This window comes from Acanthochromis polyacanthus, chromosome 17 (genome assembly GCF_021347895.1).
Source record: "Acanthochromis polyacanthus isolate Apoly-LR-REF ecotype Palm Island chromosome 17, KAUST_Apoly_ChrSc, whole genome shotgun sequence".
Classification (NCBI taxonomy): domain Eukaryota; kingdom Metazoa; phylum Chordata; class Actinopteri; family Pomacentridae; genus Acanthochromis; species Acanthochromis polyacanthus.
The window spans coordinates 4,806,525-4,831,977 of NC_067129.1; the positions used below are offsets into that span (position 1 = coordinate 4,806,525).

The window sequence follows — 25,453 nt, forward strand, 5'->3', positions numbered from 1 at the left end:
TGTTGCACACAAGTTTTTGTTTTTTGCCATGCTTGAGTTGGCTTTTGATTTTAAGGCAGAATTAATTGGCTTGATGGAGAAAGAAAACAACTTTTTAAAAAAAGTTCTGATAAATATTTAACTCACAGCTGATTGGCTGTTTGCGCTTCCTTTGTTGTCTTCACCTTCTGGACTGCTTGAAACATGGCTAATGCCCTCTGACATGAAAGAATAATCACAACTTGCTCGCTTAAAAAATACCCTTAAGAGTCATGTCCTTTTTTCTTGTATTAATGGCCAAAATAATTTTTTGATTTTTTAAAAAAAAATTTGGCTACGTGGATGTTTTTTTTTTTAAGCAATCTGCAAAAGGATCTTTTACTTTGTTAACTGCAGTCATTCATACTTGTTGGCTTCTGATAACACTATGCAATGTAATTTATTCACTCAAAAGCAGATAATGCAGTTTTTTACAAAACATTTTCAATCGAAGTTTCTGAGATAGATTGTTTGCCTGTGATTTAGTGTTGAGTTAAGTCACTTTTTTTTTTTTGCTAGGCATTCTTTATTCAGACAGTGGGGATGCAGCAACAACACAAAGCTGTGGGAAGATTAAATCTCATGTCAGCAGGGAAACATAGTCTTTTTTTCTAGAGGAGGGCTCTTAACCACACAGCTCTCTCTGGACATTACATAAAAAATGGCTTGTTCAGATGGATGCTTTCTGAAGGATGTTGTCTTAATATTCCTCCCCGTTTCTTCCCTATCTCAACTCTGCGCTTTCACTGAACAAAGAGCAGCGGCTGTGTTATGGGATAGCAGCTGGCTCTCCACATGATGAAAACCCTGAGACACGGCTTTGATGTTCTGAGCCTTTGTTTCTGTGTGGTTCAGGTGCGTGCAGCCGTGTCTTCACAAGGTATTAAAATCATCTTGTTCCATGTCATTGCAATTGTTTTGTTTGTGATCTGATCACGTCGTTGTTTATTAATGAAAATGACTGACTCCTTTTTTTTTCTATGAGAGACATTTCTTTTAAAGTTCAGTATGCACTTATCGTCTTCCTGGCCTTACTTTCCGGAGTGTAGCCAATGTGACATTTGAAAGACTTTCATTATAATTACTGTTTGAGGAAAGTCATTATGCAGTGACAGGGTACAGTAATAGTATTGGTTCAGTGTTACTTTTAGAGTCATATTTCTTCTCAAGTGTGATATTTTAAAAGTGAAGCTACTTTGGCAGAATTTATTCTCCTCCTCATCTAATGTTGGCTGAATTCAAAGAAGGATGGCAGCTGTGACAAATCCATTTCACTTTGTCCTCTTTAAAGTACATGATTTTTTTGTCCTGAGTGCAAGGAAAGACATAAGCAAGAAGTTGTCGGCACTCTCTCCTGCGATTGCTCAGACTGTAAATGTCTTCTTCACCTTACACTTAAGTTTGTCCTCGGGTTCATACTGTTATGCAAGCCTTTTTAGGTAATTGTTCTGCAAATTTGTTCCCTCTATTCAGCTGTTTGTGGAACAACGCCAAAACACAATGTTTACAATGACTCGGTGCAATCATTTGGAGTCACCAGAGTTCACAAGATATCTTTTCCACCTGCCGAAAACAACAAAAAATGAAGACGCAAGTTAAAATAGACCCATATAATGTGTTTGAAATGTGTTTTATTTTGGAAGTTTAATCACTGATAACCAGTTAGCCTCAGTCAGTGTTGCTTTTAGGGATTCACTGGTTATTAGCCTAGCATTAGATTCAGTATTCGGCATTTTTCTCCCTGTTTTTTGTATGTTTTTGTTTGTTTGTTTATTTGTTTTCAACCAGTTCCTGATAACAATAAACTTACTATCTTTTCGGTTACGTATTTCGAGTGATAGCCTATTGAGATTAAAGGACTATTCTCTTTTAATGTACATACAATCTAAATAATGCATTTCACTGAGATTGGTTTTATCCTTAATTCTGACCCCAATATTTTAATTTTTGCTCTAACTATATACTAGTTCCTGACATCAGTTACCAGTCAGTCAGTCAGTCATTTGTATCGGTGAATAAAGTTCTTCATCTAGCTCCCTCTCTCCAGCATTGCAGTCAAAAGTAATTTGTCTTCCAGACCTGTGTCTTCTTCTAGTACCTTCCTTAATGTTCTGCTAGGCCTGCCAACCCTTTTGACAGCATCAGTTATCAGTTGTCACTCAATTACTAATAACCAGTGTTCAGTTCAGTGTCACTTTTGGCCCAGCAAAAGCCCTGTCAAGTTGACCTCTAATCAAAGTGGCAAGAAACTCTTATGAAAATAAAGCTCAAAAGAGATTCATAATCTCTTTGATTCGAGAAGTTACTTCCCACAATTAATTATGCTCACCACCATGAATGGACACTAATTATGTTCTACAGATGGCTGTTAAAGGAATCCATTAACCTGCCCACGAATGTTTCTCACCGCCACTGTCATCTCTCCAGAATCATCACTCTGCTTGTGTTGCTCCTAGGCCAAAAGGCACCCCCTTTGCTTTAATAGCTGACAGCCTTGAACCTGAGATGTGAATGGAAAATGAGCTTGAAAGCACCATTTGATGACATTTAGTATTAATGTTTCCTTGGAAGATGTTAGATGTGCGATTCTCAGACAGATCAATCTGCATATATTCATGGCAATTATATGGTAATTTCAGAGGGAAGCCTTGCATTCATGAATACTGCTCATCAATCACAATGCTGCATTTAAAATTCAGATTCCTGCACCGCTGAAGAACATGCGATCCAGATGGCTTACTTAGAATGTGCATGGCTGTCCACACAAGCATAGATTAAGCGGGAAAGTCACAGGTGGTGTTCAGAGTTTAATCAAAATAAAGGCAAATATACTTTTTGGGATTACTCACCTGTTACGGTGAAGGACTTGCAATTGTGCATCCATTAAATTATCTCAGAAAAAGACGAAACTCACAGGACTGGAACAAATTTTATTAAATTTTCCTCAGTAGATGACATTTTAGATACATGTAAAGACTCATTAAAAAGTATAGGTCAAGCACACATTTGCCTTCATACTTTTCTTTACTCCTTTTGGAAGCAAAAAGACAAGATAAGTCAATAAATATTATGTGACATGTAGAAACAAGCTCCTAATTGAAGAAAAGGGAACAGCAGACAATGGCAGTTTTAACAAACATCCCCTTTTCACATGCAGCTTAAAGTTATCAACAATTTACCCTTTCTACAGGCTTTGTCACTTTTAAAGGCATTATGGAGGATTTTTTTTTTTTGTTTAATTTGTCTGATTCACATAAAATGAATATACTGACCTTTAGTGGACTTGTATGTATGGTCTCTAAAAGAATAAAAAAAATAAATAAATAAATAACTGTGGACATGTCAGGACCTGAAAAACATCAGCCAATCAATGCGCTCGGACCGAGGCGTTTGCTTTGCTCCCTTTCCTGTCAATCAAAAATCTTCCGGCTCAGGCCTAGTTACGTAGATTACGTACGCCTTGGACTTACGTGTTTTCTGTATGTGTTGCTTTGGTAGAGCTTCGTAGTTAGCTGGTGACTTGTTTTGCTCATCTTTTTTTACATAATGGCAGATAAAGATCCAGGGGGACCCAGCCGTAAAAGACAACTTCACGAGTGCTACGCAAGTTTCTGGAGGGGGGCGTTTCTTCGTAAATGTTAAGAGGGGGGAGGTTAGAGGGGGGTGAGGGAGAGGTTGTATGTGCGCATGCGCATGCTACGTTCAAAGTCGTAGGAAATTAAATCTCCTCTGATGCCTTTAAGGTGATGTTTGTTGACCTTTTACCACACAGCATATAAAATGGAAGATATTTTTTATGAGGAAAAGCTTGATAAAATAGCAAAGGGTCACATACTGTCAGAACATTATGTATTCTTTAAATACAGTCTAGCATAGAAGAAAACTAATTTCCACTTCAATATTCAGTCAGACCTGTTTTCATTTCTGGTTAGGAAGACGGTCGTCTCACACCTCTAATCAGTAATAAACTACACTATCTATCCAGCCAAGGACATTGCCAGTTAATACTGAAACTATTAATATATAAAATGAAGACATTCTTCATATTTGTGGACATTTTAAACTCAGTTCTAACTTCTTGTTGAAGTTTTCCTACGATCGCTCTTGGTGTCAACAGGTCTTTGTGTGGAGAAGTTTTTTGCAGAGAAGGAAGTTGCTTTTGCTGTTCTCCTACCTTCGTTCTTCTTGTCTCCTCTTCCATTTGATTTAGCTCCAAGCCTGTTTGCTGGAGTTTGAGTAAATATGGCCGACCATCAAAGTAAAACGAGTTGCGATTTAGTTTTCTCAAGCATAACCGCAGTGAACGGATGGGTCTTGCTAGGAAGCTTCATTTTGGATCTGGTTCCAAGTTGGTAAAAAGGATATTTTGATGTCAGTTTCCACCGCCCAAAGCATTTTGCAGATGATTTCAAAGTAAAGTTGCTATAAAATGACTAACAACACACTACAGCGAGTGTGTCTTGGAGACTTATTCTTGAGAGCCGAGTGATATTTCAGGGCTCCGCAGTCGCGTTGCTCTTTTGGAGCCTAAAAGACAGACGGTCCCTGAACGTGACGCTGGACTCCTTGAGGAAAGTGCAACAATTAACACAAGATTGATGTCAGTGTCCACAATAAAGTGGGATTGGAACTGTTTACCTGAGCTGTAAATTCGATCTTGGGCACGACAACTGGCATCGTTTAGAATGGATCACCAGGTGCCCAGACATCTGTGAGAGTCCCTTAAGGCAGTGTGTGTGTGTGTTTATGTGTGTGTATGTGTGTGTGCGTGCAAGTGTTGCATAAAAATTTGGATTTGTGTCTGTGCTTGTGTACAGTGAAGCCTGCGTGTGTGGTTTGCATTATTTACAAGAAGCCAGTGAGAAATGCTTTTGCCATCAGCCTCAGCACTAAAGCACACAGATGGAGTTTGAGGAAAGAGCAACAGGATGAAGAAATATTGGAGGGAGGCAGGATTCAAAGGGAGGTGCAGGAAAGAAATCTGCCAGAAAAGACCAAACAGAGACACAATGACAAAGTCAAAGTGTGTCTCATCCTGATTAAATCCTGAAGCAGCAGCAGCGGCAGCAGTCGGAGGTGTATATGTCCAATCACAGATGAGCACTGCAGCACTCCAAGGAGAAAGAAATAACACAGGCCTTAGCAGGGGAAATTAGAAGTGGGAGGGAGTCAGATAAATAGAGAGATGGTGGGAAGGGAATGTGTGTGTTTTTATAGGTCTGATTTCTAATATCTTCACTCTCTCATCTGTTAAAGTGGCACTCCATCGCAAGCAAACAAACAGAAGCGGATTTATTATCTGTCTCATCTCACAAACATCCCCAAAACTGTAAACACCGTCGCACATTTCCATTTTGACTAAGCATTTATTTAAAGTCGCTGTTTTATTTAGTTTTATTTTATCCTGCGTTGAAGTCATTGAAGGAGATCCTTGCTTTTTGTTGTGGTAATTATCTCGCGGTGTGGTTTGAAATATCGTGCATCTGTTGTGCATTTTAGAGGCATCTGGAATGATGGTGTTTTAGTCAGTCATTTAACCAACAAATTGGTAAATCAGAACTTGAAGTTAGCAATTGTAGACACACAAAATCAAGCGGATGCAAAGGTAGGATAATGTCTGCATCTTTTTATCTGTTAGAGCTCACATCTCTGGACTTTCTGAGTGTGGTCAATTTTTCTTTTTAACCTTTATCTATCATTTCACTGGGCCTCGGGAAGTGTTGGGTACAATCTCAGTCGAGTCCACTAAACAGAGGAACAGGTGGCTAGTTAAGCGTCCTGCTCAAGGACACCTTGACAGCATTGGTTGAAGAAAGGGAGGAGTATTACTCATTACGTCCAGCGACCAACCAATTTTTCCTGCTTCGTCCAGGGAATTTAAACTGAAAGACCTTCTTGTCGCAATCTTGTTTCCCGTTGGAGAAATTCCCAGCCAGACTGAGAGTTCGAACCAACAGCCACATTTCTTCAGCCACCTGAGGTCAGTGTTTTAAAAAAAAAGCCAAGGTGCTTTTCAGATTCATTCTATCTCACGAATGCTGCTTATCATCACAGCAATACATCATGTTGCCCCCAACTCCTAACACATATGAACCGGACACACGTTCACCCTCCCCCTGATTCTGGGGAGTGGAGGTGTAATTTTTGTGAGTTGCTGAAAGCTGCAACAGGTGTTTAAAGGTCCAGTCCTTGATCCTGTTGTAAACAAACTGTCCTTGTTGGTCTCTTCAAGGACAGTGAGGAATCAGAGACTTGGGTGGGCACTGCAGAACAGCAAATTATGTTGCTCTTTGTCTTTGTGTTTGATTCTTCAGCCGCCAGTTCGTCAAGCGTCCTTGAATGCATCAGCAGAGAGTTTCAAACAAAGCCTTTTTGCAGCAGACACTCAAGTTTGTTGAAAAAAAACTAGCTAAATAAAGGTAACAAGTTTTTCTCTGGTGTCAGCAGAGCGAATATGTTACTCACACGATTGTGAACTGCAGCTGAAACTAATGTAAGAATGCTTATTAAAGAGCTTGTTTCGTGCTTTTTGAGGAGGTTCCCTTTCTTTTTGCGTGCCATAGCTTTTCTTGTGCATGCTAAAGCTTTCCAAACTTACAAAACCCAAAGTCCACACCAAGGGGAGTTATTTTTTTCTGTCTGAAAGGCGTCATTTAAAATCCAGGCCTCCCTTGACTTATCTACTTTGCAGTGTTTCAGATATATAAACATATTCTAGTAGATCCCACAGTTAAACTTATGAACCCGTAAATGTGCAGGATTTGGACTTTGTAAAACTAAAGTTTTGAAAAATGGTTGGAATTAATGTGAAATATAAAGAGCTATTTGGCTAAAATTCCTGTGTATGTTCTTTTAAGGCTTTTCAGCATGTTTGAATGGTAGAAGGCACTTGGTTGGTCAATAAAGGGGTGTAGCATATGTGTTTTCGACTTGACCTCGGTGTAAATCAGGCTCATCAATGCAAGTTTTTGCCTTTGTAATGTCCGAGTCTATTTATCCTACAATTTTACAATACAGTATTACATTTACTGTGTTCAGTTCTCCCTTTATATTTTTTATATATATCAAAGCTGTTAAGACTTTGCAGAACTAAACACCTCTGCAACTTCTTTCTTTTTGTCAGGTCAGTCCAGCCTGTCAAGCTTCATCTCAACTATTTCAAGCCACTCAAACTCTACTTTCAAACCTAGAATCAAGAACATCTTCGACAAAAAGAATTCTAGAGATTTTACCGACTTCTACCCCTGAAGCATTTTATAAATCAACCTTAAGTGTGGGCACTGATGGGTTGACATGAAGGTTTTACCCTGTTGCACTTGTGATGGCCAAACACTGGTTCCATCTGTTTTCTAAGAAGCTCTTGTATATCAAGAGAAAAACACCTTTATTTTTTTTATTTTGTCCTTTTCTATTCAGAGCCTCATTTATGACTCCTGCAGCTTTGCATAAGGAGCCAGGTTTTGCTGTTTCTGACTTAATATGGCATCAAACCAATGTGCTCAGTGTTACTGTAATGTTATTTAGAACATTTGCAGTGATTTGTAGACGGGGGATTGCAATACTGGTTAAACTACTATTCCCACAGCATTGTTACAAGCAGTTTTCCTGAGATTACTTGTACTACAATGCCACTGCTTTCTCTATTTTTCTGTTCATGAAGCTTGCCACTGTCAGTCTCAATCATCCTCGCCACAGTGCCTTTCTTTAGTGCTACTAGTTCTTCTTGGGTTTATTCTAAACAAACTGCTGCAAGCAAAATGTACTCAATGTTCCACAGCAGATGATTATTCCTCAGAAAGCGTGCGGAAATAAAAGTAAAGCATATGATGATTGGATGGAGGCTGAATCCCTGTTATGTCAGATAGTGATAGAAATTAGCAGTGACAACATGTACTTCTCAGCTACACTAAACTATTATTTTTCTTCACTGTGGTCTCATGTTTCATGCACCTACATGGAAACTGCATAACCATGACTACAAATAGAGAGGACTCAACAATGCCTTTTGTGTAGTATAGCAAACTTATAATGCCATGAATCATACGAATGAAAAAATTCAAAATAAAAATAAACATTCATGTAAACTTCGATTCAACATGTAAAACAGTTTTTCCAAGTATGCTAGATATTTTTCTTCATAATCCTCCCCTATCTTCTTTATGTAAACACAGCCTGCAGTTCAGTTGACTTAGGCTGAAAAGTTCCAGAATTTTTTCTTGGGTTAAGATATAATTGCGGGGTTTTTTGAGTCTGGAAAATTCAAGTATCATAGTTGACATTTTTGCTGTTTTCAAGCCTAACATCAACATGGCCGCCTATAACCAAACACCGCATGGCATTTTTACAGAAAGATTCTTCTAAATATTATATATACAAATGCATAAAATTTAAATTGAAAGTTATTTCTAAAGGTATTGTAGTAAACCTGTTGACATGCGATAAATCCACTCTTGACTCACACACTACTTTATATTAAATAACTCAGAAAGCCTTGGAGTCTGGTCAGTCTTTTCTTCAGGAGGAAATGACATCATGTGGAGCAGGTCATGTGATCTGGAATTAACACACTTCCTTGAGAGGTGTTTTTGTAACGGGTAACATATTTGAAAGCGATTTCTCTGACACAGATACAAGTTCATATTTTCCAAATAAAATTTGATATATTGCTAAAAAAGAATTGTTTCCATAATAAATAATTATGGAACTTGTGAAGACATGATCATAATGAACATAAAAAACATTCATTTTTTGACTTTTAATAAAAATGCATACCAGATATATCCCACAGACTTAAAAAAGTCCTTCAATTATATGTTGATCCTGCTGATCGCAGCCGAATCAGTCACTACATCACAGCTGGGCTAAGAAGTGCAAAATATCAAGTTTTTCACAGAATGTAGAATTTATTTTTTTTGGAGCAGTGCATCACAGATGAGAAGTTCAAGAATCGTAAGGAAGGTGAAAATGCAATGGTGCTCTCTGTTTTTCGGTTCCTTCACATTATATAAAATAATGTACTTTTGAAGATTTAAAAATAAATGAACATGTCTTTCAAACCCGGCAGAAGGCTTTGGGGTTCAGGAGTTCAAGAGTTTGTATACAAGTCTCATGAGGTCACATAATGGTGGACTCAGACTTGTTCTGATCAACATTCTCTGTTGTGAAACACCTGGCACTGACAATATCACCTCCTCTTGATCCAGCTCTGGCAGAGAGTCTGTATGTGTTAAACGCTCGTGTTTAACATTTCTAATGAGGTTCGACCGCAGTACGTCTTCAACAATGTCCTTACTGTGCTCTCTTTTAGCTACCGCACTAAGAACGCCCTCTTATTTAATAGGAAGAGAGACTTCTCAGCAGGAGGCAAAATTAATATGCAACAAAATTACACATCTGACTTCTTGTCTCGTATAAAATATGGATCAGGAGGCAGAGTGCTGCCAATTAGTTTTTTACTGGTGTCAGCAAGATTATTACTGATGTCAGGCTTTAAGATTTTCTCACTTTGTTGAACTCGCTAACTTTATTCCTCACTTTCTTTGCTACATGTAGCAATCTTTTGCTTTAATTTTCAAATATTAAGTCTCTCCAACTGTGAATATAACCACTTTGATTTATCTAGCATAACTAAATACCTGACATTAATCTGCTAATCTGCAGTTAAGATCTGATGGGAGGAAATTAAAGATTTTTGCAGGCACATTAATGTGATTAACCAAAGACTGAGTACAGAGTAAAATATGCAGTTAGTCATTGTGTCATGGCGTTAAATTCAACTGAGTATGTAAATGAATGAGTATTATTTATTTTTGAGCAAACCTACTGTAAATAATACAGTGAGATGAAATAAATGCACTCTCAATGTTGACACCTGCAACTAAAGCTTGTCTGATTAAGACTAATTTGATTAGAACCGCTGAGAACACCTCAGTATTGGCAGTGAGTGTTTGGATTGGCATAATCTATGAATGTCTGTGGAGGATAATGGTGGAAATTAAATACAATTTGGAGCAGAACTTAAATGCAATTTGCGGTGCTTAATATCAGAATAGATGCTGTTGAAACAGAAAACTGATGCAGATGTAAAATCTCTTGTGAATTAAAATAACAACCTTTACCTGTTATGACACAATATAAAAGTATATTCACAAGATAAAACGACAGAAAACACCACTGCGATGGGTCATATGTTACCGTGAAGGTGTTGATTGCTTATACTGCCGTGTATCATGGAGATGGTGTAAAATAAAAGTGCAGTGCCTTAAAATTGCAGCTAACGCTCAACTTATGGAAGCTTCTGGGTAGATAATTATTGAAATGTACTTCTGTGCTGCACCCCTAGAGACGATGGCTGTTAATCCACTGTTTGGGCTAGTAATTGCTTGGATTTTCTTTCTTCATTATTCATTAATTGCTCCCTGTCGATTAATTATTCCAGATGATGGATGAAGCTCCGGAGACACAAGAGTTTGCTGTAACTGCACATCACGCCTTTGTGTACTGACACCAAAGCAGCTCCTGAAATCATGACGGCTCCCTGCTGCTGCAGTGTGAGCCGCTCTGAGTGCCAGGATGCCACTAGCTATTTTTAATGAAACCTCTTTTCTCTGCCTGTAGCCATACTGTAGGTTCAGAGAGCTGAATTTATAGTATAATTAGTCCTACTATGTCTGGTGGAATAATATCCCAAACCAAACACAGAAATGAGTATCATTGAAATCCTGCACACAGTGGTAGAGCAATAGCACCGATCCTTTACTTAAAAAGGAATGCCATGATGTCAGAACAATCCAAGAATAGGCCTTGAAGGTTTTAATAATACAAATTAAGCATAATAGTAAGCCACAAAATGTATTTAAGCATGTTAAGTAGAAATACTACTCATTGTGATGGAGTGTCGAAAGAAGAAAAGAGAAGATCAAGGATAGAAAGGCAAAAAAATAAAATACTGAAGAAAGAAAATACAGAAGGAATTAAAAAATAAAAAATAAAGTGAGAATGGTATTGGGTGGGATGGAAGGACAAATGGAGTGAGTGAACACAAAGGACGAATGACACCAGAAGGTAACACAAGGCTGTAGATAATGATTACTTTCATTGTCATCTTTATCCGGCCTAGTGCAGTCAGTTAAAACATTGTCATATTGTCCCTGACTCCAAGGTCACATCTTCAGTTTACTAGAGTTGCTTTCGACATTGATCAGGTGAATCAATTCACTGACGAGTTCTGCTGCAGTAACTCACGGCACTAACATACTCACAACAGCACCTTGGTAAATGTATTGAGTTGCTTGTTACCTCAGCAGTTAGTCTGGCAAATCAGTAAAACAGCAATTCATCGTTTTTACGTTTTGATTTTTTTTTTTGTATGGATTAAACACACAAGACCCAACAAGTCAATAGCAAAGTATAGGCTTTCTGAGCAGACTACCTGTTTCCTAATCTTTCCAGTCGTTGTGCAAAGTGAAATAATAGCTTCACATTTAGTGTACATGTGTGAATCCCATCTAACTGCAAGCAAAAGAAAAAAAATTGAACTTTTTATTAAAGTCCTAAACTTAACACATCTAGGCAGGTTAGCTGGCCTGGGAATGCACTCATCGGTGTTTCATTTATGAGCCACTGAAAAGAAAAAAAAATCTCCCTGCTTTCTTACATCTTTTTACACTTTCATGTATTCCAGCCACTCTAACACACACTCTCAGCCAATAAGACAGATTATTAAACTCATTTATGCATTTTAAATCACAGAACTCTTGTCACGACTGAATTTGTCGCTTCAAGTTTGCCGCCGCTCTTACATTATTCTAGAGAAATTGAGCTTAACCATAATTCATGCACTGGGACTTTGGTAATTAAAGAATGTACAGTGATGAACTGTGTTTCCCTAAAGCTCTCAAATTAGTCACTGCTACAAGCACGAGTCCTCCGGGGTGCACTGTGTTACACCGTAATGTACTGTACATGTGACCAACTGGCCTAAATTTGCTCCAGTGCTTTAATGAATTCTGTCAGTTCATTTTGCCTTTCCCTTTTTAAGTGTCTTACCTGCACACTTGTATATGCATTAAATTGTGCATTCAGTCATTCACACAGTGAAGGTCGAGATGTGTGTTGCATAGCGGACAGTAAGAGGATGTCGCTCACTCATCACTACACCAGTAACATTCCCAGGTGGTTTTGAAACTCTCATTGTTCCTCAGATGGATCTGTTTTTCCTAATTAGTGTGAAAAGCAAAAGCCTATAGATCTAGATCACTTTGAAATTTCAGTCTGATATGAATAAGCAAGTATACAAAGCTTTACCTGCTATCTCTTTGTCTTCTGCTTTCTCTCCTGAGTTTATTAAAATGTCTTCTGTGAAAGAGAACAAAGAATCACTACATTCACTGGACTTGAGTAGAAATTCATCAGAAAACTGCATGGCATGACATGAAATGAGTCAACACATGGTGGCTCAGAGGCAGCTCGTCCTGTTTGCCTGTGGTGAGTGACAGTCTTGAGCATGAGGGGAGGGACATGTGGGCTTGGCCTGGGATCCAGAGGGGCCAGAAAGCCAATGGGTATTTAAATAGCTGTGGATCCTGGGCTTTGAAAGATGTCATTCCAGTTGACAAGCTGCCGACTGAAGGAGCAGCTCCCCAATGTTGTAAAATTGTTATGTCACAAAGCCCTTCATCCCTGATAGTCTGGTATGAATTCACGAAGAGGACCATCAGGAAAGGACTGAATGGAGGGGGGAAGAAAGAAATATCACAGCTACAGTAAAAGTCCCCAATTTTAGAAGCAATTCTCTGATGAGACAGAGTTGAAATGGGGTACATGTTTTTTTAACTGCCCCAGCCCCAATGATAAATTTCTCTGGTCATTTCCATAAATAACTGCAGACAGAAAGGTCTGAATAACTCTCACTCCATCCAGGTCACCTCATTATTAACGGTAAACTGCAACTTTCACAACGCACGTCTCTTCTTTCTTTCCTTTTCTTTCCTTTTGGTTTTGACAACTTCTCCCAGTGGTGGCAGATGTGTGTGACCCAGATATCTTGTCATAATTAACTGAGGAGGCAGTGTGCAAACAGGAAAGCCATATCAGCAGAAGCCAGGGAGGGAATTTAGAAATACATGTGTTATTTGTTTGTGTTTTGTTAATTTCCCCCTTCATTAGTTCTGTTTTCTGGTTAATGACCTGCTCTGCTACTATTTCTACCTGCTGGCAGAGTGAAGGACTCCAGTTGTAAACCTCTGAGTCAATATCAGTCCACTGCTGCCACAGTACCTTCGGGCAAACCATTCACATCCTCACACTCAACATACGCTTACATTTTAAATGTGTAGTTTGGAACTTCTGTCTGGCCTTTCTAGCAGTCAGAGTAATTACACAAACACTGCCATCAGATCCTTATGATGTATGTCTCTTTAGGCAGAGTTTTTTTGGGGGGTTTTATGTCTGGCGCATCAGAAACTTTTCTTAGACACTGTGTAGGTGTTTCCATTTAGTTTCGTTTTCAGTGTATTTAAAACTCTGGTAGTATGAGAATACAGAAAGACTTACTTGCCTCTTAATCAGGCTAATCAGCATTGTTTAAACTATTAAAGTGTGTTGACAGTGTGAAGTGGCTTTTTTGTTATTGTTTCAGAAAGTAGTTATTTTCCTAAGTTATGTTATACTATAAAAAATGTAAGCAAATCAGTAATGGTCGAGCAGAAATTGTTTCAAAAAATTTGATGATTTGAGATAGAAAGACGTATCTTATGAGAAAGTCTCATACTCACATTTATTTTTCCAATTGCCACTGTGAAGGAAAACAGGAAACAAGTAGTAAAAAATGTAAGACATTGAACAACTCAGCTGATATTTTACCAACCAAAAGCTGTTCGCCTCTTGTTCCCTGCGTTACTCTTTGTTCTTTGACATTTCTACATTGTTTTAGTTTTTACTCTTTAATGGCAGCCATTTTGGAGCTGCATTATGCGACTAATGCAAACGTCTTAAGGTCTTTTTGGCCAGTGGCTCTTTAAATACGTCGGAGAGGGATTCTTATAAAACACCTATTAGTGCCATTTATGTGTTAGGTTTACGCTGCTGTAAGAACTGGTTGAGAGTTGGGATATAATCTGAGTTTTCACAAAACCAGGCTTCATGCACAGTCTTTCCTGAGCTTGAGCCAATTGCTTTGACTTGCTAAAGAGAATCATAGAAAAAACTGTCACGCTTTAGTTGCCAGGAGTGGATGTTGTAGGAACACATACAGAACGCAGTGACAGTGAACATTTGTTCAGCATAAACATTTGCATTTGTAGCGAGCAGTCTTCAAACTTGTTCAATATATACATTTTCTTTTCTTCAGTTAATTAGAAAAACAATCTTCGAGGCGTTACAGCTGCTATGAAGCACTTTTGCTAATGAAAATGTGTTGAATATGATTGGAATTTTTGGCAGGCCTTGTTAAGGTAAGATCAAGGTAAAGGTAAACGTAATGGATTGAGCCAAAGAACGCATTTTCCAATACATATATAGAATGAAAATGTCTGTTTTTATAACACAACAGACACTGAAAGGCAACACAGCAAATATTTGTCCCTGCTCTCATTGTACACGCCTGATAGTGAATGCTGAACTGTGTCTAACCTACTGTATGTGCTTCATAATTGAATGTGCAATCAGCTGTCCCCAATGACCTAGTAATGAACTTAAAGAATGAAAACGGGACAAATTATCTTTACCTTTATGTACCAACAACAAAATGACTGTCCTTTGATTATTGGAGGGAAAGTAAATGGCTATGTTACCAACTGATTGCATTGTCTCTCATTAGCTCAGGGGGAAACATACTCATTATAATTGAGGGCTGTCATAAAAGTTGAAATTAGCTCCCTATGTTTGCTTCATCTGATGGTAATGAAATCGCAGTTGCAATTGCATGATTATATGAGACTCAAACATTGCCCACCAATTCATCTTGCCTCTTGGGAAAACATCAGAGACTAAATTAATTTTCCCTTTATGCAGTGGGTTTGCACTTGGAATAATTGCTAATACAATGAATATTTTCATTAAAATTAAAGTCACATACTTCCTGTATACAGGCTTTCTTTTATTTGCTTGGAATATTTTAATACTCATTTTCATTTAGAATTGTGATTTGAAGCAGTTAGAAGTACTAGGTTTCCCTATTCTTTGACAAAGAAAATCTAAGTTCTGTAAACTAAAAGTAGAAATTCTAGTAAGCATCAGTGTTGCCGTTGCGCTGTCAGCAACAGTCGATGTGTAGTTAAGTGTTGCGACTGCTACCTTTGCATGTGAGAGAAAAAAAAAAATGCCCGAATCTCCTGTCAAAAGAGACTCCCACGCAAAACAGTTCACTTGCCACTGGAGCAAAGTTTTGACCTATAGAGGAAAAAAGAAGAATGAAAGATGAAGTCTTCTTAAGGCATACATCCACAGACAGAATTTAGATGAAAGAAAAACTTTCAGATAAAAGGGATGAACCTTTTGCTCTTTGACTGAGGAGAAAGTATAAAAGCTGTGTTCAGAGCATACATCCCTGTCTTTCACTTGTTCCTTCTTTGTTGTTTTTTAGGTGTCATTATTATGCAGCATTGATCTGCACATGCATATGCCAACTACATACTTGGTGAAACTGAAGACACGGTACTCCTCCTCATTATTTCAGCCATACTGATTGTCATTTGAAGAGTTTCTACTTTATACTAGCTGCTACATTTAAGTCCTGAGTTATCCTTGAAAGCTGAAAGTTTTCTACAGTTTCATCTGCTTGTTCAACTTGTTCCTCTCTGTATTATCAGTAGTCCTCTGTTGGCACCATAGGTGAAAAATTCCACAGTAACATTTTCAAAGGTCCTGAAAGGAAACTAGACTTATGAAACTCCTCCTGACTGTGGAAAATCTAGTGTTTTTAGCCGATCGCATTTGACCCCGAGCAGCCTTATGTCACAGAAGATTCAGGACTCAAATGCAGACACAGATGGCAGGAATGTTGTGAGGAAAAACACATTTCAATCAAACAAAAATTTACTTTTCAAAGGTAGGAAAAACTAACCCAATAAATACATCTAAAAGCTAAAAAGGTACAAAAACTTAGGTAAACCAGGTGAAAGAAAACAGGCACAAGGAAGAAGACTGACAGGTGAACACCAAGTCAGCAAACAGACCAGTTAGAAACAAGATAGTTTTACACACAAAACTAATTGTGAAAACAAGACACACATGAAACTAATGAGGACAATCAAAAAAGGAGGGAAGACAAACAAAAGGAAAAAGCAAAAATACAAGCGGCATTCAAGGAAATGGGCTTTCAAAACCAGACCGTGACAAGTATAAATGAGTATAAGGATCAACAAAGTCTGTGATGAGAGTAGGACTAGGTGGTACAGTGGGACAGGTGTAGGATTTTCACTTGAGAGAGATGCTTTTGAATCCTGTGTGAATGTTTTTGACACAATCAATGCTTTCAGCCTGGGTAATTTTTGCACGTTTGAAGCATGTGTTCTTCTGATGAAAGGATCTCATTTTCTCTCCAGATTTCTGCCCACTGCAACTGTCTTACACAATTTGTCATTTTATGAATTGTCTAAGAAATAGTTTGAGATTTGTGGCTGAGTCAGGGCTAGGCCGTGTGCTATGTTGGTGCCATTTGCAAGTACTTGATGATATAGTAAGGATGATATCAAAACTATAAAGAACAGATCCATGCTTACAATCGTTAGATGTCATCCTTGTTGATAAAAACATCTTTCAGATATCTGTAAATACATCCATGGCTCCTTTAGCAACTGGGTATAAAGTGTGAGGATTGAGAAATGGCAAATTTTTGCATTAGAGCCCAATCACAGGTTAATCCAGCCATGTGTTGTGCTATGTGGCATAGAACATACACAAAAAGGAGAGACCATATTACTTTCCAAGACAAGTATACAGTATAAAATATGTAGTCCATAATACCACCACAGTTCTCTGAGCCCTATCGCTAAGCTCAAAGAAAAACATTGAGTCACAGAGTGGAGTTTGAGAGAGCTGTCTGACAGTGAAAAAAGCAACTACTTTTTTGTTTTTTCAAATGCCCAAAATGATGGATGATTATCCTTACCTGACAAGCACCTCCAGCAGCATGAATCATATCTCCTGTCAGTCAGGAACAAAGGAGGAGGTAGTGTGATGTGCTTATTAGCGCCACTAAGCTTTCGAAGCCTCAGGCTCAAATATCAAGGTCCTTATAATCATCAACTTGTACAAAGGACAGGAAATTGTCCCTAAAACCAGAGCTTCACCATTAAACTAGAAGTAAATACGCTAATGTAGATGTGAAGAAACAGTTAAGAGTCAATCTGTTTCAAAACTTTTAGTCTACCTTGTATTTATTCTTTCATGTCATCCATAAAACTCTCTCCACAAGGTCACTGCAGTATTTGTGGAGGGTAACCATGGTTGTTAGTCCAGGGTTGTCTGTTGTCAACAGGGTTCAGTTAGGCCACATATAGCCAGAGGCAGCCATTTCTAACATTCCCTTCATTCAGGCAATTTAAAATCTGTATACACATGGGATCATCAGGCAGCAGCTTGCCGGCCTCAGCAAGGGCTATGAAAGGCCTTGAGATTACTGTAACGTACACTGCAGGTGCAGAGGAGAAACGAGGATGGATGCTAAAAATGTAATCAACGCCTGAGCTTGTTCCCAGTCTGAATCTATTAGCGGGAGTGGAGCTTGGTAATTATTTTCTTTGACTAAATCCGCTTCACCAAGGCTGAGGGTGCAAGTGCAACTGTATTTATGTTCGGTCTGTGCCATTGAGAATTTGATTATTCTTTGTGCTGTTGCTGGCGACCCTTTACTAAACAAACTCTGGTTTTTATTTGCTTTATGGGTCCTGTTATGCATGATTACGAGGCAAGATATTGACAACCAAAAGCGAACATGCAAAGAAGGAAACAATTCAGTATGTCGTCATAGTCTTGCCTGTCTAGGAGATTTATGTGAACGGAGGCACTTGGACGAGTGACGTGTTTATTTTCCTGTTCTGCCAGTTTTTTTTTTTTGAGATACATTTGTACCAAGTATGTTTGAGGCATTGCTTCTGCATATTTGTTCCAGTTATTAAATGCATACATTATTGGTTTGACAGCATCAACATCGTGACCCAACAATGCATTATGGACATTGTCTGTAAATCTTTTGACAATACAAAACGCACAAATGTCCACAAAAATACTTGTACAAGAAGGAAAAATCAAACTTGATCAGGTGTCACTGTGTTGTATTGTATTTTAATCCTGCAGTTTAATAGCACACACCAAAAAACAAATGACTGGCTATGCATGACAGGCACACAAGTATCTGTAATGTTGCTACTTATCCAAATACCACTCTCTCAGTCAACTTTTTTGACAGGCAGTGAGTTATTTAACAGAAAACCCTCTCATATGCACATCACTGCCCATGCAGTAGCTCACAGTGAGGTGTGCTTTCCCCTGTCTAAAGAAGCAAAAAAAACCACCCAATTACAGGAGACTAACATAGTTGTTGGAGATAAAGTGTGTTGCTGATATTTCAGTCCTAATGATTCCACTGTTGGCTTTCTGCTGCTTTGAAACCAACTCTCTCAGTGGCCACTCTGACTCTGAACAGTATGCAGCACCTAGAATGAAGCCTTATTTATGAGTTCCAGGAATACAAGTTAAAGCCAGTAATAAAGAATAGTTTTAGTGTGTGCATTAATATTTCTCTTCAAATAATCTGTAAAATTCCTGAAAACAAATCTAAGTACACACCTCCGTGCAGGGCACTTTGTACTAGTTCAGTGAATCATCAGCACAGGTCAAGAACAGTCTTACAACCTTGAATTCAGAAAAACTGTAATAAAACAGCTGTTCCTGCTGCTGTGCTCAAATGAAAAAAGACATTCTAAATTGAGAAATTGGGGCTCAGCAGTCTTTTTCATAACAGTCATTAGAAAAACAGCAGTAACTGTGCCAATAGTACCAATGATATTAGTAAGTATGAACTTGATTTAAAGGTAGCAGTTATTGGAACCTAAGTATTAAACTTTGCACGTCCCTGTCAGTCGCACTTTTCTTCAGACTGATGTGATTGTCTGTGAGAGTGAGTTGAAGAGTGAAATGGATCCAGAGGTGGGGAGAGAGAGTAAGAGATATAGTGCAGCTGTGTATAGTGCTGATGTGCCAGTTCTAGATGATAGGCTGGCAGATAGGCAGGCAGACAGTCGTGAATGCTACTGTACTATTTCTCCTTCACTGCTTTGCCAATAACTTTGGTGTTGCGATGGATTCCTCATTTAGTCAGTGCCAAGCTGCACAGGCTCTGATAAGGCTTCCCGAGCAAACACTGATCCACTCTCGCTGGATGTATGGTGCAGGAAACTGGCAGAAATGTAGAGGCATCGTTTTAAATCAGTGCGAGTGCTGTACTAACTGAGAAATGTGGGAGTCACTTTAAACTATATATCATTACGTTTTTACTGGCTTGGTTCTGGATCATTGCTCACACTGTCAATGACAAGTTCCCCAGAACAGTTCCATATGGAATATCATGGTTGTTTAATCTATCAGTCTGACCATGATATGTCATCATGGTCAGCTGGGACGGCTCACAGCTGATCCTAGCAGCTGACTCCTCCGATCCACAGTCATATTCAAACAGTCAGCGAGGTCTTTATAACTAGACAGCTCCATAGTCTTACTCCACTGATCATTCGTGCTGCTGCCGATGTAAACCCAGGCTGCTGCAAGTTCCCTCCACCTCCACACGCTCCTCCTGCTGCTCTGTGTAGATGGATGCTGTGCAAGCTGTTTCTGAATAATGACAGGTATTGTTCCATGGTTTCATGTTTATGGAAATATACTGTGTTTTTTTTTTCTTCCTCTTGTTTTTTTTTTTTACTGTTCCAGGAAAATGTGTCACATTGTGCTTGGATTCATCTGGTGAACAGAATTCCTGCTGTTGAATACAGTCACAAATTTTGTTGTATTAATCCTGCTACATTCTTCAATGCATATTCTGTTAAGCCAGAGCATTAAGACCACCTTTACCTAATATGCTGTTGATTGTACCCACCGACTGAGGCATTGAATCGACACAAACTCTGGTTTTGTGGTATCAGGCACCAAGATGTTGGCAGCAGATGTTTTAAATCTTGTAAGCTGCAAATTCCAGCACTTCCAACAGTACCTTATGTCATGGTTGGTCCCTTTCCGGACCACTGTAAATAATTATCAGGACAAACCCAGAAGACTCAGCTTGGATCCAGTCTTCTGACAATGAGGACTGGACCTTGCTCTGCCTTTACATCTATCAATTTGACCTGCTTCCAACACTTCCTTGACTACAAGAACAAACTGTTGATCTAATGTCTACTAACTCCCAGACCACGACTTGCATAGTGTGAACAAAATATTTATTTGCTTCATCTGTGAGTGGCCAGAATGTTTTAGCTCACTGAGGTTCATGTCTAGCTGAATTTCTCTGTGCAACTAAGGATAAATATTATGTTATTCATTAATAATTATTCATTTACAGGCCTTAAGGCTTTTAATTTACTTTGTAATACTATTTATGGTTCACTTCTTTGTAAAATAACTATTGAATGTATTTGCATTCAGAAATTAGATGTCTTACTGGCAGAGTCTACCTTTCCTGTGATGTGCTCATATTACCTGCAGACCCACAACAGATTCACAGGAAGTTAAGCATGAATATTATTGGCATGGCTCAGTGGGTAGAGTGGCCGTCTTGTAACTGGAAGGTTGCCGGTTCGATCCTCGGCCTGTCGAGCTCATGTTGAGGTGTCCCTGAGCAAGACACCGAACCCCTAATTGCTTCTGGTGGGTCGTGGTTACCGCCTCCGCTATCAGTGTGTGAATGTGACGTATCATGTAAAGCGCTATATAAATACAACCTTTTACCATTCAATTCAACCTGAATATTTCCTACTGTTGCTGCTTCACATTGAAAACATTCAGTGAGTTAATAACAAAATAGCTTTTAATGTGTGCTGTCTTTGAAAGGAGTCCTGTCGACCACTGATCAATAACCATGGATCACCAAAGGCAGGAGGTCTTTTTAAAAAAACTTCAACTTTCTTTTTGAGTTTTTAATTCTAATATAGTCCATAAAGTTCCCAGAATCCAAAAGATATACTGAGATTGTTTGCTTTCCACAAAAATATAGTCTAAAATCCAAAGATACTGGGTTCACAGTGATATATTAAGCACAGGCAAGTAGTTTTTATGTTGTAGCTTGAACGGAAAAGTGATCGTCAAAAGTAACATGTTATGTTCTACAGAACTATTTCTGTCTTACATCTGTCATACAAAGAGCTGTTAAATGTCGTAAATTTAGAGAAAAAGGTTAGAAAATATATTAAAAATACAGCATGATGAATGTTGACATGGTGCAAGTTAAAGGTTTTAGTGTTTTCCGTCACAACAGTTACAGAAGAAATGCTAGATAGACTATGAAGCTCACAGTAAGCCAATTTATACAGCTGCCAACAGCGATTATGCAATATAAGGCTCTCCTGTGACTTGTGTCACCCTTCGAAGATTGGCTCTGCTCTCGTAGACCTTGCTGCCCTCAGGAGCAAAGAGCATCCATCATATCCATAATTATCTGAAAGGGAGGTCCATCACTATTGCATATTAGCAGCACACAGACAGCATGGCAGTAAATAATCCCATCATTTCAGCCAGAGGAGGTCAGGCAGACACAAATTTAACAGAGAGCAGTTTTACATCCTGGAGGGCATTGTAGGGAGGTTTCATCATCTGAAGGATTGATGCCTTGGGTTTCCCTTCCCTCCCTCCATCTTTCAGCCAGAGCCAAGAGCTCATCCAATAAGTACAGGAGAAAAAATTTACCTCCTTTGATTCATACGCATCTGACTTGCTCTGGCGGTACATGTATGGCTGCTCAGTTCTGATGCTTTTCATGCCCTGGTCTTAAGAAATGTCTTATTGACAGATCAGACATGGAAAACGTTTTATACGATGTGTTCATTTTTAGACATTTAAATAAACAAGGTAAGATTCTCTGATCTTCCACTTTTTTTGGTTTGCAGGTTTTAGCAGAAAATATTCAGATTTTTTTGAGAACATTTGCTTAAAACTGTTGTTCATTCTTGTACTTTCCCTTTGTACTCAACAGCAAGGGCCTCTTGCGATGTGTAAAACTAAATATATTTCAGGTAATTAAAAGCAAAGAGGAGAAATTGATTAAACATCCATCAATCCATTCATTAGCTATGCCCTCTGACATTGGACAAGAGGCGGTGTACCCTGTGGACAGCTTACTGACTAAACTATACATTTTTAACAAGCAGAATGCTGCACTTAAACTGGATTTTTCAAAACTGGTTAGGATGATTACAAAAACTCCCACCATTCTGCCATATTTGTTGATAATAAACATTTCGATGTCAGCTCCCACTACTACAACATTTAGAGGGATTTCAGTTTAGAAAATGACTATATTTTCCATGGTAAAATTCATACAATGTCACATTGAAAATCCTTATACATATATGCTTTTACTTCCACCATATTTTGTGAATAATTTGCCTTTTTTTTGGTCTACCTTTAAGATCAATCAACTTTTTAACTACCTAGGACTTTCTGTCCTCTCATACAGCTTCTTCCCTTCAGCTTGACAGAGAATTTCTTCCCTGGCTCTTCGTCTCTCTGTTTGTTTTCCCCTGCCTGACATTTATAAAGTGAGAGCTTGGAGGATGCTCTGAGCGGTGGAGAGTAGCTCCGTCTCCGGGACATTGGGCGTCCATGGTGCGAGCAGCTTCAGATCACTCACTTAAGCAGCTAACATTTCAAACGGGCAATAAAGAGAGTCCTAGTCCCTCTAGAACAATAAAACAGTGTTAGAGTCAGGGGTGGATGCACTGTAATACAGATATTTCTCTACCGCCGCTGCTGCAGCTGCTGCGCTCAGCAGATTGAGAGACTGAATCAAAGGACGTTCACTACAGAAAATAAAGTGAGGCAGATTCACTGTAACATCCAGGTGTAACATTTTATTTTCTCTCCATGGACACAGATTTTAAAAAATAATAATAATAAAAATTCTGGAGAGGTAAGGAGATCATTAGGTCATTAAAACAACTTGTGATCTTAATCAACTGCCATCTGTCCATCATCATAGGCACAATGTCAAATGTATGAGGATTTTTTTTTTTACAGAGTAGAATTTCATTCTAAATGTTATTTCACAGTTTTCCCCTCAGTATAGATACTGGCAGGGGTAGAGTAAGGCTGAGCAAAGAGAGGATTGTTCTCTCTATATATGACAAGATGTAAATCAGTGCTCGGGTGTTAATTTATTTCTGTCCTTCCAGCACAGGGACAGGGATGACAGTTAGGTGATGATCCCTCATGTCTGAGCCATCTCACGCCTCATTCCCCTCGCAGGAATAACATTGAACAGGGATTTAGCCAAGACCTTGACTTGACTGCCTGCTTGCAGAAAGGAGCGCACATTGTCTTTGTCGCACAGGTGTGTGCGCCTTTGGGTTGTATTAAATAGAAGGGTCATTGTTGTTGAGGTGTGTGTTTCTTTGACTTTGTCTTTGCATGTGTATTCATGTGCGAGCGTGAATGCATGTCATACTGAAATGAAAGGGAGATTTATTGGATTGATTATTTCCTTTTTAGAACTTGCTATTTTTTTAACTAATGTCCACCAGCAAGCAAAACACTCTGATAGATACGTGATTACCAGATCTGAGTACTACAAATTAGAGGCACTTCTGTGTGTAGTTCATCAAAGCAGGATGTCCCCAAAAACTGTTCCAAAAAATAGTAGTTATCTTTGGATCATTTATGAAACACTGGATAGCTGTTGTTAAGTACAGAGAGTAAATGCATGTTATTATGTAACTCAAAATAGTCCACAGTAGAAATTTACTCCTGCTTTTGTGAAGTTTGCTGAAAGATGACATGCTCCACTTTTTTCAGATATTATGTATCCTCTATTAGAAATTAAAGTAGATATTTGTGGCTCTTTTTAAAGATATGTATCGTGAGTCTTTGGAAAAGTTTGAAAGAAAGACTAACATTTTCTTGGTTTAATTTTTTTCTTGGTGTTCATTGACAAGAAGAAAATGTAGAACAATACCAGCCTCATCTTTTCAAACAGAGCTACGAAGGACTTTCTGGTAGAGATCAAGTAAATTCTCATACTTTCACTTTTCAAAAACACTCACATTGTAATTTAGCACGTCTGCAGTGGAACTTTGGGTTGTCAAGGCTGGAGAACAATGTTGGTTTTTCCTTTGTTTGCTTACCCATCTGAAGGTTTCAAGCTGTTTGAGCAAACCACTGATCCGTCTTTATTTTGGGACAGTTTCATTTTCTTTTTCCTTGTCGACTCCTCATCTTGCTTGGAATGCCTATTTTCATAACACAGATAGCAGTGATGAGAACAAGTCAGGCCGAGCACGAGAGACAGAAATGTAGATTGTGTATTCTCAGAAGTCGCTGAGGACTTAATCATTGGTGTCCCTGAGCTGTTCTTGAGATGAAGGGACATTCTGCACACCAGGAAACCCTTTGTTTCCTTCTGGATGTATACATATGCATAAGACTGAAAATATGTGCATGTTTAATGTGCACTTTAACATTGAGTACAACAGTAGGACGCTGACTTTCTGCTGTAGCACGGTTGAATTCTTGTTGACTTTGCTGCAGGGACAGTTGTGCTAACAAATTTAGATGTGATTTGACAGCGCTCCCCTCCGCTGCGGGTTTGGAATCAAAAGGAGATGCTGAGACTAAACTTCAAGAGTCTATTAAGCTCACCATGTTCCCTAATTTTGCATTTGTTGGCTTTCATGGTTGTTGAGTTGTCAGAGGACATTAAGCAATGAGATCCATTCCCATCTCCTCTCAGAAGGGGGTCTCCTGCTCTGCAATGATTAGGCAGGAATGTCACTAAATGATTTATTCACATCAGGGAGGTTTTTTTAGATTTTATTCTCGCCTTGCCATGCTTCTGACTTGCATGTAGGCCTCTCTCCTTTTCACCCTCTAATCAGAATCCCTCATGCTGCAGTCAAGCCAGGCTCTGGTGATACTGAACCAAAGGAGCGATGCAACAGAAGAAAAGGAAAACCGTGTCTTTTCTCTGTTTCTAGTGCTTATTTCCTTGCCCGCTCTTCATTATTATCAAGTCCCTCACAGCATGTGACAAACGTGTTTTGCATAATCATTGATTTCAAGTGTGAAGAATAAACGCAGAGTGCTGCCCGTGATTAATTTGTGGTCTTTCATTTCCTCTGCATATCCTCATCAGACAGAGCCTCGCAGAGCATCAAGAGCTATAGACGCTCGGCCTGGTTTGATTCATGTGCTCTAATCCCATAGCAAAGCAGGAAAAGGAGCTTGAGAGGGTCTA

General features: G+C 38.8%; 1 protein-coding gene across 1 annotated transcript in view; it reads left to right on the plus strand.

Annotated features, from left to right (window-relative positions):
* Positions 1 to 25,453, plus strand: part of fstl4 (follistatin-like 4) — a 232,697-nt gene that overhangs the window by 124,228 nt on the left and 83,016 nt on the right. The gene's annotated exons all lie outside the window — the stretch shown is intronic.